Source organism: Phaethon aethereus, assembly GCF_964289735.1.
Source record: "Phaethon aethereus genome assembly, chromosome: 13".
NCBI classification, from domain to species: domain Eukaryota; kingdom Metazoa; phylum Chordata; class Aves; order Phaethontiformes; family Phaethontidae; genus Phaethon; species Phaethon aethereus.
The window spans coordinates 8,795,657-8,804,489 of NC_138589.1; positions in this window are offsets into that span (position 1 = coordinate 8,795,657).

Below are 8,833 nucleotides of genomic sequence, written 5' to 3' on the forward strand. Positions count from 1 at the left end.
GGGAGCGCGTCGGTGCCGCTCCCGCTGTGCGGGCGGCGGCGGGTTCCGCCGTGCCGCCGCCGCCTGTCCGCGGCAGGGAGCACTGCCTTTGTCTGGATTTGCTCTTCTGCTCTGCGGCTTGAGAAAGGCAACATTGCCCCCTCTGAGTCTGCTGTGTTCCTTGGGCAAAAAAAGCCCCCCCACTCTCAGTTCCCAGCTTCTAATGCGGTGGCGTTAGAAATGCCGCGTCAGGTCCAGCGTGCAGCGGCGGGGTCTGCGGGCGGGTCACCTGTTGCGGGGCCGCTGGAGAGAGAGGCGGGGGTAGAGACCAGGCAGCAAGGCTGGCGGCCGGCAGCCTCGTCCCTCACGCTGTCACCCTGCCAGAGGAGCATTTTCTCCTGATCCTTCCCTCCCGCAGGAACAAGTCGGTCCTCTTTCACAGCTTCCTCATTGTTTCCAGATGATGAAAATGTTTTTATCTCTCGGGTTCACTTCAGCTTTCCTAGCAAATGACTGGAGATCTGCCATGAAATACAATAGCAGGAGAATTCAGGGCAGAGAGAGGTAAATGCTCTCTCCTTCTTGCTGCCCCTGGGGAGGAGAAGGCCCGTTTTACCCGTCCTGGGTGCCCAGAAGAGGCTCCTTGTTTGTGCTCAGAGAGTGGAATAAGAGATCATTCACTCAGGAATATTCCTATGACCTAATGTTACCTTCCTGAGTAAGAGCCTGGTCTGTACATCAGGCTTATTTGTGAATTGGTTTTGTAGAACCTTCTTTTTACTTTCTCCACTGACTTAGAGAGAATATAGAAAACCAGTTTCCTATTTTAGGTGCCTAAATTACATGGTTTAAGACTTGGGTTCTATTCTATGTGTTTTGGTATCTTTCCTTTGTTGATGAAGAGAAAGCAGATTGCTTTTGCTGCATTTGATTTTTATTTTGTCCCATACAGTTACATCTTGAGTCTTTCCCATGTCTTTACTGTATCTTCTTTCTAACGAGCTCCTGCTAATTTGTTCCAATCTTTATTCTGTTTCAAGTTCAATATTTTAGCTTTTGCTCTGTGCTAATTTAAAAACAATTGCTACTTGAGAATTTTAGTCAATTCATAGTTAACAAACTAACAGCAATCGGATGGTTTTTGTGCTGAAGGGACCATCTTGAGATGGTGCAGAAAACTCATTTGTTTGACTCAGGAATTAAATTTTGTGTATTTCCAGTCATTGTTCTGATTGTAGGGAAAGCTTTTTCTTGTTTACTGCTGAGCTTGTCAAGGCTGAGTGGAGCATGTCTGCTTATCCTCTCTCCCTCCAAAATTTTGCTGACAAAATGCCCCAGCAGGGCACTATATGTTAGAAATTCAAGTTCCAAGAAGGACTTTTTTTTTGTTTATTTGCAGCTTCAATAACTGTTTCCTGACATTGCAGTCTGCTTCTCCTTCAGACTGCTTTTTTTTCCTCCAGGTCTTAAACCTTTTTAACTTTTGAAATGTCAAGTTTTGGAGCCTGTACATTTTGACACTTTTCCTTTAAAGTTGTCATCAGTTGTGTATCTGGAAAGCTGAGTGCTGCCTGAATCTGGCTTTTTGACTGATAATTAACAAGCAGTGTCATGGTGCTTTTTTTCCAGGTTTCATAAAATGTAGTTCAGAAGAAAAGATTTCAAGCTGTGGTAAGACTTGTCAAGGTCAAATTTACCACAGAAACAAAACCAGAACTGATTTTGCAATAAGTTTTAATCAGATTACCTGAAATGTTCAACTTATTTTAAATTCTAATCTTTACATTCAGGGTACACAAGTAGACTTCCCCAGACGTCTTGATCTGAGTGTGAGTGTTGCAGTGTTCATTAGAGATCAGGGTTGAAATGCTACCCAACCTATTAAAAATTGAAGACCCATGGATTTGGAACCACTAATTTTGCTAAGGGAAGAACACAACTTAACCTTTGCTCTTGGTCCACACACTACTGTCCCACCCCCAAGCCGCCCCCAGAAACAGCTGGCGTAGCAGAAAGTTTCCAGCCATCACTGCCACAGTATCTCGCATTGATCCCCCAGGAAGGAAAGGTACAGACTGCCTGACATCTCCGTTTCTGTGTCTAGCTGACAATCTAAGCAAGACCTCACACCTTGTTTGCAAATTCTGTAATGCTGCTTGTTAGCAAGTAACAGCACGGCAGCATTGGAATAAGGCTAACAGTCTTAAAACGCATGTTGCACAAGCCAAGGCATATGTTTTGAGTAAACGGTTTGAATGAATATATGCAAACTTGAAATTCAATAGCCTGATTAATTTCCTAAGTTAAGAAATGCACACAGGAAATAAATGAGATGAAAAAAAGCCTTTCCACGTTCAATGTAATGTGAAGCCTTGTTTGTGCTATAGGAAAAGTGTCTGTTGCTTTAGTTATGATAAATGTATCTCCAAATGTTATTTTAATACAGATACTTTTGGGAAGGGAAATAGTGTATGATGAACTTGCAGTGTTGAGGCAAAGTTGTGCCTATCTGCTTGGCTTTTGAAGTTTGAAGGCAGCAAAGCACCTGATGACTTCAGAAGAGTCCTCATTCTACTCCTATGTCAGTGTGACTGTTCTTGTGCATGGCATTCTGACTTATTGTGGCTTGGCATATCTACCTAGAAAATGAGGAAAAGAAAAGTTACCTCATGAGCTGTGAAATTACTTAATGCATGTTTGTAAAAATCTTGTGCAATGACCTATTAAGGATGAAGTATCTTTTTGTATTTACTTATGGAAATCTTCCTTTCTCTCCACTGCCCCCTGAGTTGAACTGCAGACAGCACACGTAATTACAGGCTGGTGGCATACCCTTTAGAGAAGACATTAGCTTTTGCAAGTTGGCCTGTGGTGATCAATTGGCCTGATAACAGACAATTTATGTATCCTATACAAATTGTATGAACACAAGTTGCAGACAAGCCAGACAAAGAAGGTGGCAAGTACTGCTTAACTTTTTTCATCTGCAAGGGCAGTTCTTTCATTCCCATGTTGCATTCCGTCTTTAGTCATAAAGACGGAGGCTGGTTTTCTTGCAGTCATAAGAAGCTAAAATAATGAATTTCGTGTCGATGGTGAGGAGTTGGAGATACAGAACAGCAAATGCATAGGTATGTAGAAAGGTAGATAGAGAGCTGGCGAAGAAACCTTGCTGAAGAGACTAACCGCTGCTGTCACATGTTTCCATTTTGACAGACCTTCAGCAAGCTTCTCTGTCATGACTAGTTGCATGGTTTAAACCCCATGATTACAGTAATGGCACATAGTAACCAAGCATTAATTTTTTTTCTGCTGTTTCATTTAACTAAAGGCACTGGATAGAAAACTACTCTTAATAGCTTAAAATGGCAAAATATTGTTGATGATATTTAAATAATAAAATCCTATCTAAATGGATTCTGAGGACACTGAGTAAATGGAAACCACATTACAAAAAATATGGTTTTTTAGGCAAAAAGAGCAAGCCCTTCCTGTATTCTGTTTTGTACAAGTATGAAGGATGATTGTTTCCTGTGGAATACTGCTGGTGGTTGCAGTTCAGAATATAATGAACATCTTCAGAGAAATTACTGTTCCTACTGTTCCTCAAACTGAACATAAACCTTTAAGGTCTTGTCCAAAGCTCAATGCAGTCAGTGGAAAAAGTGCCAGCTCAGTGACTTCATATCTTAATGTTTACCAGCTCTCATTCTCTCATGATAGGTAAAAAAAAAAAAAAAAAAAAAAGGCCCAGCAAAATAAAGCCCAACCCACTACGCCAAAAAAACCCAAAATGAAATGTACGAAATAGTCTATTGAGTTCTCTTTATAAAAATTAATTGAAAGGGTGGTCTATAAAACTAATGTAATTTTATTTTGCAAAACATTTTTTATACACATTACTTTTAAAATAAAACTGCTCAGAAGGTTTTTGGTGAAAAAATTATGATTTTTTTGAAACCAAACTCTTCTGAACAGTATCTGGATTTTAATAAAGTTTCCCATGAAAAAGGCCTGATATGTGGCAATAAAATGTTGGAAGCCTTTTTTATGGAATGGTAGCTGCTACTGGCATTAAGTAATTTAAATTATTAATATTTTAATAAAAGCTTCTTTTAAAAATCTCATCTGAAGCTGAATTGCTTCACAAAGCAAATACATATTTTTTGAAAAATGACCTGGGCCATAAAACTAATTTTGTAGGTTATGCTTCAGCTTGATCTCTAATCTAATGGATCTTCCCACCAACTTTTTACCCCTAGAGGGTTTCAGTGACATGTAATTCTTATAAAATATATGGACAAGGTCAGTGTATTGGACACTGTAATCAAGTAAAATCAAGCAGTTGAATGGGAAAGTTCAAGGATTTTTTCTTCCATTACTAATATAGCAACTTACTAAAATACAGGAGCTAGAAATTAAAACGTTTCTTTCTGATTACAAAAAGCAGCACAGTAAAGGTATAGAAAAGGTATGACTTCCTAAAAAAATGTAAAATGTTGTTTACTGAAGTGGGCTTTAGTTTTATTAGACTCTGTTGCCATAGATTGTGGTGGACAAGTGATGATGACGTTCAGTTGCAGAGGTGGGAAAATGCTGCGGTGACTGTGAAGCAAGAGTGGGCCTTGATTACCTGGGAAGCTTGGTGATGCGCTAACGCTTTGAGCTGGCTCATAACTATGTCATAGTTGTCTGAAATAGCTAGCACTTATGTTGTGTTGGTAGAAGCTGGCATACTTACTTACACTGGTGGCATGGTCTTTTTTTTCAGGCAAGCTCTAATGTGCAAAACCTAAACTGGACTGAGGAAGTCAACCTGAATGTGGGCTTCCTGAAACCAAAAGACAGCAATGCGTAACAACATTTTGAAGAACAAAATGCTTTGTAATTGGGAAACTCTCAATATTTAGCTGTACTTCGAGAGCAAAGCCAACATTTGTACCACTTAAATGTTGTTCTGGCCCAAGTTCAGAGTAATGGGATCTCAAAGGACTTGTTAGGCACAACTTTGATTTCTTAGGAAAGGATTCAGAGGGTACTCAGATTACAGCTGCCCTGAAATCTACTGATGAGGAGCATAGTAACAGTATTAAGTACGGCAAACTGTTGTGACTACCAAAATTGCCAAAACCAGAATCACAGAAAACGGGATTAAAGCTTGTCTATATAATGAACTTACTTTTATATAGTACTGTCCCCTTATCAGTTGTATACTGTACCACAACAACTTCAATTCATTCACGGTAACATTGCAAATATTATCATCTAGCTGTTCTTCATATTTGTAATTTTCCTCTGATACATTCTGTTCTTGGTATGAATACCTATGCATTTTAGATGTAACTTGGTAATTGTCTAGATAGTACTTTATCTATGGTAAGAATAAGAACCCCACTGAACATAGCTGACTAATCAGGAAGTCATTACTTAATCAGGATGCATGTTACAACCTTTCTGACACAAGGTTGCACAGCATTTTAGGAATTCAATTTTTCAGTTTGCTGCATGTTGTCAGCTCTTAGGGCAAGTCTGAGTCTGTCAGCCCTCACAGGAGAGCTCACGGGGAGGTCTGCTGCAGGAGAGCAGAATGTTTCCGAATTGTCTGTAGTGGCGAGCAGAAAGGAAATTTAGGAAGCCCTTCTTTCTGCAAATCTAATGTGGATTAGATATGTGAATTGTACCTACTTTGGGATTTTTTTAATTGTAAAATTATAGTTGCACACCAAAATACTGTATTGTGCAAGAAGCCGGTGTGGTGGGCATATACCCTGCATTACAGTGAAAGGGAGAAAGAACCCTAAGATCGCAGAGCATTCAGGTCAGCTGGACTCTGTTGTGACAACGACAAAGAAAAGAAGCCCTCAGGAACAGACACTTTAAAAGTCATGTGTCGGTTTTCGTAACATAGAGAAATGGTGTAACTTTCTTATTTTCTATTTTAAATTAGTGTAAAGCACATTTTAAATGAGGCTTGGTCTTGCAAGGTGCCAAATATTATTGACTCTCTAAGAGAGGAGGTATACGTGCCCTTAAAAAGGTATTTGTTATTTTTTTCTCTGTGCTGGATTAAACCTCTGAATTGATGCAAAAGAAATAGTCTTGGACTTTCAGGACTCAAAACTAACGCGTTAATAAATTAGAATAATGGAGAATATATAGGTCTGGTAAATCCTAATAATCAGTTGTTTAGCCATGAATACTATCTTGTTTGCATTCAATAAGGAAAATATTTTTGTTTGTATTAGAATAGTTGGACAGCTGTCAGTGGCTAGGTAATCTGCTCTACATAGAAAGGCAGATTATTCTGATCTCTTGGTTCTCTTGTATATTCATTAACTTCTTTACTAGATACTATTACTGTACTCAGCAGAGCCCCCTGCTGTTGTGAAGACCCTCTGAAATACCAAAAGTCTGGACTCTTTTGCTATGTAGTTTTGTTAATTAAATGTTGTTTATACATAAAATATGTAGTTTTGCTATGTCTGGACCTTCTCAGGTAAGATGAAAAAAAAATCCAAAAGTAATCCCAAGGTCCTGGTTGCATGAATTTGGTCTTGATTCAGGAATGAAATCTGGATGTCCTGCCTACGCAGAACATTTGTGCTTTTGGCAACAGTCAAAGTTTATACAAAAAATAAACCCGTCTTGTCTTTGTGTATCTCTGGAGAAAGACCTCTGCTGGTAATGGATTGTTATAGGCTGAAAACAATATGCAGAGAGAGAAGGGAAACAAAACCCACTCTCTGAGACATAGCTTAAATACTAAGAAGAAAAGGAAGAGGGCAAATCAGCGAGTTCAGCACCTCAGTACTCACGCAGAAACCAGAACACACAGCTGGGGAAGCCCAAGATGCTCACAAGCACAGAAGGGTGTTACATGCCCTGCATGGGAACCGGGCTCAAGAGAGACACTCAAGGAAGAAGAAAGATAGAAAAAAATCAATAGGTTGTACTGTCACAGGAAAGAATGTTGCAAATGATAAGGTGTTTGGTTCTTATTCATCATAGTGTTATTGTATTCATACAATATTGGTAGTAGGGATGGAGAAGGCTGGCATAACACAGTGGGAATCTGAAGGATACTTTCTAGGCCATAAATATGATTTACCTCTCAGAAATGTAGGCCCTGCCGAGACAGCAGAGGTCTAGCGCTTTTCCTGTTGCTTTGGTCCTAGTAGTGGTATGGTAGTAGCACACTGCTGCCTGAGAACATTGACTGCGGTCTTCAGGAAGAGAAATTTGTGTATGAGTCTGCAGTAAGGATGGGTTTATAGTTGAGGCATTGGAAAACTAGATCAAACAAAACTGTATACCTGTATATCTTACATTTATCTGTAAGAGACAAAGTTAATACATATGCTCATTGTAACTTACAGCATCTGGATACCCACAGCCTCTAGAAAACCATTCAGAGTATATTTGTGTGGAGAGGTGATAATCAGAGTTCAGTGATGTTTCCCCACTATCAGTATTTAGGATTTAAAACACTTCTACTTATATTTTGACCATATGTACTTGATGAGCTTATTTTTCTTTGCCTACATTCATAGATCCATTCCAGCATTGCTTTCATTTCATGATAGTGTGCATGAAGCAAGCATTGAGACTTGAGAGTCTAACTAATGTTGTTCCAGTGGTGGAAATCTGAGTTGTAGAATAGTTTAATCCATTCTCTTTTGCTTTATGTGAGTAATTTAGAATCAAAATGTTGAGGTTATTTTATTGTTTTTCATTTTTACCCCAGCAAGAATATAAAGCTATCTAGAGCAATTACATCTATTGGCATTTGTTTTATCACATGAAATGAAAATCCTTTGTGTTGCAATAATGCAAAAGCTTCCACTGCAGCCAGCTGTGACATATAGGGCTTCCAGTGGAAAACAGGTAGAAAAATCATTTACCAAACAGATCCTTTTGGTCATTGAAATCTTGCAACAGTTCTACATTAAATCAATTCATTTAAGAGTGTAAAACAACAACAAAGAAACAGTACAGTTGATCTACTACCAGAATAGGCTTTTCAGTGTCTTTAATTAACTTGTGTATATTAGTGAATACACTTGTGAAGTCAAGTACAATGCGAAGTACAGTATTTTATACAAATACGGATCATAATCTTCTTCATTTAGGGGCTGTCTTCATGGAGTCTCTGTCTATTACAAGGTATGCCCCTCTCTGCTAGGATGCTTTGAGATAGCTTCTCCCTCTTCAGGGTGACTGCTAAAGGAAGAGTGGGAAGAGGTTCTCCTTGGCCAGGTGGGAGAAGTGGAGCCTAAACAGATTAGAAGTGACTAAAACCCTTGCGTTTCCTCAGTTTGCATGTGAAAAATGGCGTAGTCCAGAGTTCATTTACTCTATGCAGGAACTCTCATTGTAGATCTGCCCCTGATAATCATAGAGGTAAGTTGTCAGTAAGAGAAGACAGTAAATGACTTGGAGTGATTGTACGTAGAGCCAGAACTGCAGCCTCTCACTTCAAATGGTAAATGTGAGAAATCTGCTCTGAGGAGATCATGGTTAGTATGAAGTAAAAGAGATTTGGTTTTAAAATTTCAAAAAGGAAAATTTTATACTAAGATTGTCACCTGTGGACTTTATCATATGAGAAGATTAACCGTCACGATTACTAAGAGGAACCACATTTCAAATGATTGAGGTAAGGATGTACCTCTTCACTGTTAAGTTTATTATGTCACATGACTTCCCTGTGTTATCTCCTAAATGTTCAGATTTTCCTTGGAATAGATATATGTAATTTGTTTTTCTATGTGGCCTTTCAGAAGATGCTTCTGTTTTCACAGTCTACATTTAAAGTATGCACAGCAATCATGTCACTTAGAAACTTGTAATAGAA